Below are 12712 nucleotides of genomic sequence, written 5' to 3'. Positions count from 1 at the left end.
CAAGATGTAGGACATTCTCCTCATTGTCTGGCATCCTCGTCGTTCGCTCTAGATTCATGGTACCTCTCGTGAAACAACCAGTCTCACGGAACCTTCTGTGCACACGTGCGAAAATCGTACGATGAGGAGAACACCTGTGCGGGAAATGTTCCTGGTACAAGCGCAGAGCGGCGCGCCCGTTACAGTAAGCAGCTCCATACGCGAGGTGCATGTCGCCCAGTTCAATGTTTGAATACTTGTCCATCCTACTGCCACGGGAACCGGTTCGCAAATGCTGACTTCCAGCAGGATCGCTGTTCACGCGACCTCCCGTTCAACGTCCTCTACCGCATGACGAAGGCATTTCGGACCCTGCAATGCTATGTGATTCCGATTTGTCTTTGTGCCCCCTACACCTCCTGCAAGTTTGTCGCACTGGTAGTGAATCACCCTGTATATTGATGAGTATACGATTAGTTTAATAGATTAGTTTTACATGAAGAAAGGGTCACAGACTTGACTTAACCAATGGGGGATAAGTGGGGTCAGTTTAATGGTGGCAGGTTTCTTGGATATGGCTGCCTTCATCCAATGTTCCTATAGCCACATCTTGTATGTATCAAGAGAGGTTCAGTTGTGGAAGAACCACTAGCATGAGATCTCACATAAACTAGCCACACATTCATTAAAGGGAAGGTTCCAATATGTTGTTAGGCAGAACAGATATGCCACAATGGAGCAAACAATACAATACAGGGGTGGCACTACCATTTCAACATGGACTATGCATTGACATCAGCACAGTTGGACTATCAGCTGACAATCCATATGGGTATGAATACTGACAACACATCAAACAAATGCAGCTATGGCAAGAACTGAGAGTGGAACCATCAGACAGTAAATGACTGAAAACAGGTTTCCTTATCTTATGAATCATGTTTTCAATTGGGTCAAGTGGACAGAGGAGTGCAGCATAATAGTCTGGGAATATTTTGATGTAAGACCTGGGACTCTTGCTGGAGACTCATGTCAATTATTTCTGACCGTGTGCATCGGTTCATAGTGACCATCTTCCCAGACCACAAAGGCATCTTTCAACAAGACAGCACTGTATCACAGGGGAGCAACAATGCTGGACCAGTTCTTCAAGCATTCTGATGAATTTTCTGTCCTCTCATAGTTACCAAACTCACTAGATATCAGCCTAGATGAACATATGTGGTATGTTGTGGAAAAGACCAATCAGCACCTGGATCCAGTATCATCAAATATCAAGAAAATTCTTGGAATCAGCATAATTGCCATGGGTTACCATACCTGTGGGAAACTCCATCAACTGTCAATAAATTTTGCACTGGAGAGACTATGCAAAGTTCATGGGGTAGAAATTTTCCCAGCATGGTTTGCTTGTCAACTCTCCAGTCTGGAGAGACTGTAAAAACAGTCTCTCCAGACTGTTTTTACAGGGATCTGATACACTTAAATAGAAGGGACGCAAGAATATTCACTGATGCTAATGAGGCAGTGTTAGGTGGGTCAGAAAACTGGTAGCTTGTGGGAATACACAGACTAATAGATTAACTAGAGCCACAGGCAGAAGTGAAAGTGATTCTTGCATTGCTTCTATTGGAACATGAAAGTAAGGTGTTGGGAATACAAGCCCTGCTGGAGTCATCATAAAATAAGCAAATACATCAGCTGTGTTAGGGTTACTAAGAGTAAGAACAGATGCATGTATACTTACATGAACACTAATGCTAGGAGCATAATAAATCAATTTGATGAATTTAAAGTACTGATTAAGTCATCAAATGTGGAGATATCACATGTGGCACCACTTAGACATGAAGGATATACAATTTGAATATGAAGAGTACAATATGTACAAACAGGGCAGAAGAGGGTGGGGATAATGCTCTTAGTTCAGAAGCATATCAAATCTAAGGCAGTTGACATGGGTGGCCAGTACAATGTTGAGTCAGTTTAGTGTGACATAAGCACTGGAAAAACAAAAAGGAGAGTAGGAAGGAACATGTAATAAGTATAACAAACTATACAGAGAAATAAAATGGGACAATAAATCAGAATGTCTTATAATGGGGTAATTTAACTTTCAAGATATTAACTGGAATTTGTGAGTTGATCACACACACACACACACACACACACACACACACACACACACACACACACACACACACACACACACACACACACACACACACACACACACACACACACACAACTTTGGATTTATTGCATGACTGTATTCTACAGCAGCATCTTAGAGAAGCAACAAGAGGAAGTAATACTCTTGATCTGATTAACAGAAGCAATTCTTCATGCAATTAAGAACCTGCAGGTAAACGGCCCTCTAGGTAGCAGTGATCACAATGTGCTGATGTGGAATTTACTTAAAGAACTAACTAACTAAGGGTAAGGGAAAGAGCTTTTGCTTTAATAAAGGTGACTACAGTGATCTCAGACAGTTTTTAAATTATATGCAGTGGGACTGTCTGATGATGTTACCAACAGTAAATTCTAAATAGGAAGCATTCAGGGAAATAACTATAGAAGCTACTAGGCTTTTCAAATCAACTAAGAAATACCATTCCAGGCTTAGACCTAAATGGATGGCATCTGATAATTTATATGCACGGGATGCATATAAATTGTACTTGTTAAGTACAGTGACCTGTACTTAACAAGTACAGGTCACTGTTGAAAAAAAGCCGTGAAATAGGGTTGAATTTGAAAGTGTCTGCAATTCTGCCCAGACACGATAGGAGGGAGTATATGATGAGAGCCTTGTCGATCAATTCGGCTCTGGAAAGATTGTGCAAGGCTCAAGGGGTAGAATTTTTTTCAGCCTGGACTGTACTTGTTAACAGGAGAGATTGCTTCTACAGGGATGGGATACACTTAAATAGAAAGGGTGCAAGAATATTTGCTGATGCTAGCGAGGCAGTGTTAGGTGGGTCGGAAAACTGCTAGCTTGGGGGGATACAAAGACGAATAGATTAACAGTAGCCACTGGCAGAGGTGAAAGAGATACTTGCACTGCTTCTATTGGAATGAGCAGAAGCCTGAAAAACAAGATTCAGGATATTTCAGAGACTGCTGGGAGTCATTGCGGTACAAGTAAATACATGAGTTGTGTTAGGGTAGCTAAGAATAGAAATAGGTGCAGGTATACTTGCGTGTACACCAATGCTAGGAGTTTAGTAAATAAATTTGATGAATTTGAGGTATTGCACAAAACATCAAAGGCAGATATTGTTGGGATATCACAGACTTTGTGTCACACAGATATAAGGAATGCAGAACTGGAATTTGGGGAGTACAACGTCTACAGAAAAGATAGACTGGATAGGAAGGGAGGAGGGGTTATGCTATTAGTTAAGAAATACATAAAATCCAAGGAAGTGAAGCCAGTCGACATCGCTGGACAGTGCAGTGTCGAGTCAGTTTGGTGTGACATAAGCATTGGGAGATCAAAATTGAGAGTAGGAGTGTACTATAGGCCTAATGACTTTGATGAGTATAATAAGATACTGTACAGGGAAAGAGAATGGGCCAGTAAATCAGAGAATCTTATAATGGGGGATTTTAATTTCCCAGATATTGACTGGAATTTGGGGGCTGGTCACTCACACACTAGCAAGGCTTTTGTGGATTTACTGGATGATTGTTTTCTACATCAGCATGTTCGGGAGGCAACTAGAGGGAGTAATACTCTTGATTTGATTATCAGTAGTGATTCTCCATGCATTAAGAATCTGCAGATAAATGAACCACTAGGTGGCAGTGATTACAGTGTGTTGAAGTGGGATTTACTCAAGGAGGTAACTACCATCAGAGGTAAAGGGAAGGGTTTTTGTTTTCGTAAAGGTGACTATGATGGACTGAGACAGTATTTAAATTCTATACAGTGGGACCAACTGATGATGTTACCAACAGCAAATGCAAAATGGGAAGCATTCAAAGAACTTATCTTGAAAGCTACTAGGCTTTACATACCAACTAAGAAATATTGTTCAAGGTTTAGGCCTAAATGGATGTCAGATGAACTGATGAGGCATATGGCAGAGAAGAAACATGCATGGGATACATACAAATTAACACATGACACAGAAGCCTATGATAGATACAAGTTGATTTGTAACCAAGTTACAAAGGAGGTTAGGCAGGCAAAGGCAGAGTACGAGAAATCTTTGGCAAGGGATGCAAAGAAAAACAGCAAAGAGTTCTTTGCTGTTTTTCTTTGGGACCTGGGGGTGGTTGTGCAGGCAGATATGAAGTTCTCTGAGCAGTGCAGACGGGCTGCAAGAGTAGCTCATGGTGTATTGTCAATGATATATAGGAATTTTTCTAGCAGGGATAAGGAGGTGATTATTCCCTTGTATAAGGCAATGGTCAGGACACACCTAGAGTACTGTATAAAGGTCTGGAGGCCTCATTTCAAGAAGGATGTAGAGCTGCTGGAACGAGTACAGAGAAGGGCAACAAGATTAGTGAATGGAACAAAGGGGTGCTCTTACGAAGAAAGGCTTAAGTTTTGCAAGTTACAGTGTCTGGAGACTAGGCACCAGCGAGGTGATCTGATAGAGGTGTATAAAGCATTGAATGGATTGAGCATGCTCAATGCTGATGGGATTCTTCCTCTTGCTCAGAATAATCACCTGAGAGGGCATAAATTCAAATTGAGGAAAGACAGATGTAGGATAGACGTGTGGAAATTTGCCTTTAGCCAGCGAGTGGTTGGTTGGTGGAACAGACTTCCATCCCTTGTCGTGGAAGTTGATAGCTTAAATAAGTTTAAGGCTCAGCTGGACAGGTATTTTGAACGAACAGAGGCGTGAAGTGGAAGTGGTTTTTTTTTTTTTTTTTTGACTGATGCTGCATAAGCTTGCTTTCTTGCATCAAATGCCTCTACTAATGCTAATGCTAATATAATCAATATAAATTATCAGGTGATATAGAAGCCGATGGTAGACATAAACTAGTCTTTAATGAAGTCACAAAGAGAGTTAGTCAAGCTAAGGCAGATTATTAGGAATCTTTGGCAAAGAATGCCAAAAAAGCAGTGAAGACTTAATTACTTATATTAACAATAGAAGGAAGGGATTGAATCTTCCTAAGCACTTCCTTTTTTTTTTCTTTTTTTTTTTTTGGTAGTTATTGGCGCATCGGCTTCTGTGGCCATAGTGCACCGCCCAATGTTTTTTGAGGTACTTTGATCCAAGCCCGAGGCAGGATTCGAACCCGCGACCTTTGGGTTGCCAGGCAGGCGTTTTACCCACCCGGCTAACCCAGTCGGCAAGCACTTCCTAATTCATTTCAAAAATATACGTGGTCTCAATTCTAATCTCAACAATGTCCATTTCCACTTGCAGTCTGCCAAACCCCATGTACTTTTTCTGACAGAATCTCAGTTATCGGTTGATTCAACTACTGCTCATCTCATATGCCCAAATTATTCGCTGTATGATTCCTTTCGCCTCAAAGGTGGTACTGGTGCATATGTCCGTTCTGATATTCCCTGTCAGAGATTTGGCAATTTGGAATCTCCTCTCTTTGATCTTCTCTGGCTTAAAATCTCTCTACCTCATTGTGTCAAATTCATCTGCTGTCTCTACCGTTCTCCCAACTCCACTAATCACTTGGAGCTCTTTGACTTCCTCTCTTTGCAACTTGACTTTCTCCAGTCCAACTTTCCTAACAGTGAAGTAATTTTCCTTGGTGATTTTATTGTTCACAACTCCAGCTGGCTTCCGTTTTCTAGTCACACCGACCCAGCAGGTCGAGATGCTGAGGCTTTTGCAATTACTAATGACCTAGCACAGATTGTTCATTTACCTACAAGAATTCCGAACAATCCTAACCATACAGCCAATACGCTTGATCTTTTTCTCACAAACAACACTTCTAAGTACACGGTTGAAGTGAGAGGTCCTCTAGGCACTTCAGATCACAACTTGGTGATTGTCTCTTCTCCAATGGAACCTTTATCTCATGGCTATTCCCAACCTCGTGTTATTTGGCATTACAAGAATGCAAAATGGGATGACCTGCGAGACTTCTTTTCTTCTTTTCCTTGGTCGGATTACTGTTTCAAAACTTCTCATGTCAACGTTTGTTCAGATCGTGTCAGTGAAATTATTCTTGCAGGAATGGAATCCTTTATCGCACACTCCACTTTAAAATCTCGTCCTTTATCTAAACCTTGATTTTCCAATAAATGTGCTAAGGCTGTTCAACAGAAGAATGTTGCATATCATAATTGGCTTGTTTCTAATTCTTCAGTTTCATTTTCTGCCTACACCAAAGCTCGCAACAATTGTAAAGCAATTATTAATCAGTCCAAACTAGAGTTTGAATAGGCTAAGAGTAGAAAACTTGCTTCTTGCCCTAATGGTAGCCGAGCATTCTGGTCTCTTGCCAAAGCTATTGGCCACAACTTTTGCCCATCTCTGCTCCCACCTCTGTCCGAACCAGATGGTTCTGTTGTCACTTCAGCCAAGTATAAAGCTGACCTACTAGCATCCCATTTTTCTTCCAGCTCATGTAAACACCTCCCAGTATTCCCAACATGCTCCATTCAATGCCTCCTTTCAATTCAACTCCATTCAATGCCTGTGGTCTTCCGTCAAAAGGATATCAGAAGGATTTTGATGACTCTTGATGCTAAGGAAGCTCCAGGTCCTGATGGTATTTCTCCACTTGTTCTCAAACACTGTGCTCCTGAACTTATTCCTATTCTTTGCCACCTTTTTTCACTTTCTTATTCCAAAGGTGTTTTTCCTTCTGCTTGGAAATTTGCTCATATCCAGCCAGTTGTTAAAAAGGGTGACAAATCCCTCCCATCCAATTATCGTCCCATTACAATTACTTCTACTCTTTCTAAAGTAATGGAGAAATCAATTAACCACCAACTCTTAAACTACCTAGAAACCTTCCATCTGATCAACGATCGCCAGTATGGATTCCGTCAGTGTCAATCCACTGGCGACTGATTTATGTTACCCATTTATGGACTAATTCGACGGAAAGGTTCGGTGAAACACAAGTAGTTGCTCTTGACATAAAGGCTTTTGATCGTGTTTGGCATAAAGGTCTTCTGAACAAGCTTACATCTTATGGTTTTCCAACTGTTTTTAGTAATTGATTATCCAGTTTTCTCTCTGATCGCTCACTGAGGGTGATTAGCATTAGCATTAGTAGAGGCATTTGATGCAAGAAAGCAAGCTTATGGAGCATCAGCCAAAAAAAAAAAAAAAAAAAAACCCGCTTCCACTTCACCCCTCTGTTCGTTCAAAATACCTGTCCAGCTGAGCCTTAAACTTATTTAGGCTATCAACCACCACTACAAGGGATGGAAGTCTGTTCCACCAACCAACCACCTGCTGGCTAAAGGCAAATTTCTGCACGTCTATCCTACATCTGTCTTTCCTCAATTTGAATTTATGCCTTCTCAGGTGATTATTCTGAGCTAGAGGAAGAATGCCATCAGCATTGAGCATGCTCAAACCATTCAAGGCTTTATACACCTCTATGAGATCACCTCGCTGGTGCCTAGTGTATCCAGACACTGTAATTTGCAAAACTTAAGCCTTTCTTCATAAGAGCACCCCTTTGTTCCATTCACTAATCTTGTTGCCCTTCTCTGTACTCGTTCCAGCAGCTCTACATCCTTCTTGAAATGAGGCCTCCAGACCTGTATACAGTACTCTAGGTGTGGCCTGACCATTGCCTTATACAAGGGAATAATCACCTCCTTATCCCTGCTGGAAAAATTCCTGTATATCATTGACAATACTCCATGAGCTACTCTTGCAGCCCGTCTGCACTGCTCAGAGAACTTCATATCTGCCTGCACAACCACCCCCAAGTCCCTTTCATTCTCTACCACTGTCAGTACAGTGTGATGGTAGATGGCTCTCTGTCTTCTAACTTCTCCACTAATGCCGGTTTCCCCCAAGGTTCAGTTCTTTCTGCCACTCTTTTCCTCTTGTATATTAATGACCTTCTTCCATTAACTGGAAATCCAATCCATAGTTTTGCCGATGATAGCACATTGCATTCCACTTTCCATTTTCAGAAACCTTATCCTGCTCAATCAGCTTCAACTTCTCGAAAATCTGCTACCAATTCCTTAAATGTCGATCTTCAGGTAATTCTTCAGTGGGGCAAAGACAACTTAGTTGATTTCAACCCTTCTAAAACTCAGTCTTGTCTTATATCTCGCAAAAAAGGATTCTTCTGCTCCTATGCTTATCTTTAGTGACACTCTGATTTCTAGGCAAAATGATATATCTCTTTTGGGGATTACCCTGACTTCTAATCTCTCTTGGCACAAGCACATTACAAACATTGCTTTCTCTGCATCTAAAAAACTTGGTTTTCTCTTTCGCTCTCGGCGTTACTTTTCTTCCAAACAGCTGCTCGCTCTATATAAATCGCAAATCCGCCCTGCCATGGAATGTTGTTCCCACATCTGGGGTGGTGCCCCCAAAATCTCTCTCAGGCTTCTTGATTCCATTCAGAAGAGGGCAGTTAGGTTAATTAATGATTCATCTCTAACAGAGTCTCTCCACTCGCTTTCTCATAGACGTACTGTTTCTGCTGCTTGCCTCTTCTACAGATACTTCCATGTTCACTGTTATTCTGAATTGGCTTCTATAATTCCTGCTCTCTCTTTCAAAACACGTGCCGCCACCAGCCAACATCCATTTACTGTCCAACTTCAAACCCACAGAACCAACTTTTCATCTTCTTCATTTATTTATTCAACTGCCATTTTCTGGAACAACCTTCCTTCATAAGTATTTCCTGAAAATTACAATCTACAGAAGTTCAAGTCCAATGTCAACAAATATCTTCTTTCGCCTTCTCAACCTCCAACCCAAGCATGGTACTAAGTACTATAGGTTCTAATACCTCTCGTGTTTGGGGTTCACATAAAAAAAAAAAAAAAAAAGAATCACATTGGTCCACTTGATATCAATAGTATAACTGTTGATGATCCTGCTCAGGTTGTTGACAAACTGAATAGGTATTTTGCATCTTCATTAACACACAAGGAGTTCTTTAAGGAGGGGTATTCCAGAAGTTCGTCAAAATCTAACAGGGAGCTAAATGATTTTGAAATAACTGAGAGGAAAGTGGAAGAGAAATTGTATAGGATCTATCCAATTACATTACAAGGCAGCAAAGGAGGTAAAGAAACCCTTAGCCATAAGCATGAGAGCATTTTTGCATTCAGGAGAAGTTCCTGTGGACTCGAGATGTGCAAAGGCATCTTCCATTTTAAACAAACTTCCATTTGGTGTTGTGGAAGTGGGCAGTTTGAATTAATTCAAGGAAAAAGTAGACAAATTATTGGAAGAGGTGGACAAGTGATGTAGATGTTTATTTTTTTATTTTTTTTTACTGATGCTTTATAAGCTTGCTTTCTTACAACTACTACCAGTGCCTATCTTTTGAGTATTTGGGCCCCTACATTCTGCTTTATGCACATTTTGACCAGAAACTATACATTGCAATTTGACATGCAAGTTTTGACCAGAAACTATAACATTGCAATTTGAAAGTATATTTTATTTGAAAATTTTATAAGGAACGCAACTGTTCGTGCTCATCATTACACTACTGGATATCATTGATTTTGGTTGTATACACTGCCATTTAGAGGCCCTCTCAAAGTACGGGCCCTATGTACATGCCTTGTTCACCCTACACCTTAGATAGGCCCTGGCTGCTGATACTACTACTAATAATAATAACCTCACAGACTTTTTGCTGGAATGCATCTATTCCATGCTTTATGCAAAAGGTGTCACAACTAGGTAGATGTTTCTAATGCAAAGCTATCTCAGTGCTATAATTAATTATAAAGCCATACAAAATCAGATTTTTGTTTTTGAAATGTCAGATTATTTTCAAGCTCCACAAATACAGGTAGATCTATTCAAAAAAGATGAGAACAAATGAAGTTATTAAAGAGCAAAATTATAGAAATTAATTCTCACCAGGATTTGTGCAAAAGCAAATATAATGTTGCTGGAAGATTTACTACTTGATATGGCACTGAAAAGCTATAAAAAAATAATAGTTAAAGTAAAAAATAAGCTTTGTTTTAGTTTATAAAATGTTATTATAAAATTCAAAATTATGATCAGATTTAATAATAACCCATTGTTAAATTCCTAATAATTTTTAAAATTTATTAACAAAGTTAATGAGAGAGACATATCCTCCTAAGGAATAATAATCATTACTACTCTCAATTTATAATTTAAGAAAATGTAGTTTAAACTTTTAAACAGTATGGATTGCTATCATAATGACTGTCATAAAGGTCTGAAGATCTTAGGATCCCATTGAAAATCCCTCAAATAAATAGTGCCTTTAAATAACAAATTTTCACCAATTTAAAGAGTTCATCTCAAATCATTTCTTTACTGTAATGGCAGTAGCCAGAAATCATGATATTCTAATTGAAGAATCATTTGCAAATGATCCTTAAGTATATAATAATTATATTTAACTGTTTAATTAATTATGGTGCTTAAAAAGTACTGGACTGCATAATGAAAACAAAGATTTGTCATTTGGATAACTTTCTGGGGTGAGCTTATATTTAAAAATGAAGCAAATTCAGAATTTTGTATCACTATATTTTAAATAAACAATTCAGATAGAACAATTTTTAGGTAATAGGGTTATGTTATTAAGAGCTTTACTTAAAGCTCTTAATAAGGGGAAAATACTAACAAAATATCTAAAAAGACTGCTTATGTGTTTCTTCTTCTGTCCTAATTCTGTAGGGGTGGGGACAGCTTAACTCTTTTTTTTTTTTTTAGAGTGGAGAGAAAGGGGCACAAGTTATACATGACCCTTTAATACATATATAGATCAAACTCATTAATTTGGATTGCCTTTTATGTGCAGAACGGAGACTTCCCTATATGAAAATTTAATGATATAATTCCCAACTTTCAGGATGATTTTTCACAATCACTTTGTAAAAGAAGAACAATTAAAAGAAAAAATTAAATAAATGTAACTACATCAGTGTTCTCCCTATCGAATAGCCTATTGAATGGCCACACTGCTCGGTGAATTTAACTGACCGCCTGGCTAAAATTTAAACGATTCTCGCGGTACCATATGGTACTGCTCACTGATCTCAATCAATATTAATTCGGACATACTATGCGATCAAGATCAATGCAGCAAGAGCATATAACACTAAATTATGCAATCAATATTTGCTCTGGATCACGTAAGTCACATTTATAAATAACAAAATTTTATAATATTGCAAAGTATTACACTTCCCCATCCGGCTACTTCATAATGTTATCCAGCTGGCAAAATTTTCTGGGAAGAATACTGTACATTAAAGCATTATTACTGTTAGATAATGTGCCTGAGCGGCCTCTGCTAAAATCTTAGCATGCCAACAATGGTCATATCAAGTGGGTGAAAGATATACATGGGAAATAAAAATTCTGATAGCAGATTTAAATAAAAAACTGCAATCTGTGAGTAAAATTTTTATAGGCAAAAATGATTACATTCATTGAAATTAGATGAAAAGGATACTTTACAAAAAACATTCCAATAACCCAACAATTTATAAATCAATCTTGACAATGTTTTGCAATCCTTATAGATATTTTTGTCAAGTCTAAATTATGGACCCAACCATTATCACCGCACCCATGATATCCCATCTTCACAAATACAAGTGTATGATGATAATGGTCGGCCCCACAATTTAGACTTGGTAACGACATCCTCAAGAATTTCCAAACATCATTAAATGAGTTATTAGAATGCTTTCAGTGTTTTCTTTCTATCTAGTGTCAATAAACTCAATCATTTTTGCCTATAAAAATTTAGGTGGAATGCAGTGTTTTTAATTTGTAATTAAAATTAATATAGTGCATTTTCTTACCTGCCAATAACACAGCTGTCACATAACATACAAATCAAGGAGTCAAACTGAGCTGTAAAAATGTATATAAAAGGAAACAACTGAAGAATGTTTGTTTTATGCCCCCCCCCCCTATCTTTCATCTGTGAAAGAGTAAAGATGCCATCAGAATTTAATTTGCTTAATCCTTTTAATGTCTTAATACATTTCGTTAGGTCACAATGCAGATATCAATTTCCAGAGAATGTAATTTGTTTAAACCCTTTTTTTTTGGTAAATTTAGTTTTTTGCTTCAAACTAACCTTGTTGCTCTGCTCTATACCCTTTGCAACAGATCTGTGTCCTTCCAAACCTATATGCAGTATTTCATATGAGGCATAACTATGACCTTGTAGAAAAGGATGATCACCACCTTGTCCCTGCCGGCAAAATTCTTGAATATCACTGACAGAACACCATTTGCTGTACTAGCAACTAGTTTGCAATACTTAGAGAATTTTCATTAGACTGCACAATTACACTTTGATCTTTTTGAAAATCCACTCAGTACCTTGAGTTTGGTACCACCCAAATGATATGTTATTTATCCAATTACAGCAGTACCTTGCATTTATCACAAGGTAGCAACAATCACAAGTTGTATCACTGTTAAACTTCAATTACGTTAATTGCTATCATTAATCACTGTGCTTACCACTGTGTTATCAGCAAACATAAACATCAATATCTCTGCAGAATCAAACATAAACATTGTGTTATCAGCAAACATAAACATCAATTTGATGT

General features: G+C 38.6%; 1 long non-coding RNA gene across 1 annotated transcript in view; it reads right to left on the bottom strand.

Annotated features, from left to right (window-relative positions):
* Positions 1-12712, bottom strand: part of LOC150080125 (uncharacterized) — a 56500-nt gene that overhangs the window by 14220 nt on the left and 29568 nt on the right. The window contains exon 2 of the long non-coding RNA XR_016547379.1: positions 10014-10079. This is a non-coding gene — a long non-coding RNA (uncharacterized LOC150080125). The remainder of the gene's footprint in view (positions 1-10013; positions 10080-12712) is intronic.

Source organism: Mastigoproctus giganteus, chromosome 9, assembly GCF_048544385.1.
Source record: "Mastigoproctus giganteus isolate SK-2022 chromosome 9, ASM4854438v1, whole genome shotgun sequence".
Taxonomy (NCBI): domain Eukaryota; kingdom Metazoa; phylum Arthropoda; class Arachnida; order Uropygi; family Thelyphonidae; genus Mastigoproctus; species Mastigoproctus giganteus.
Note: the sequence above shows the minus strand (reverse complement) of the source record. Positions and strands in the feature narration are given on the sequence as shown.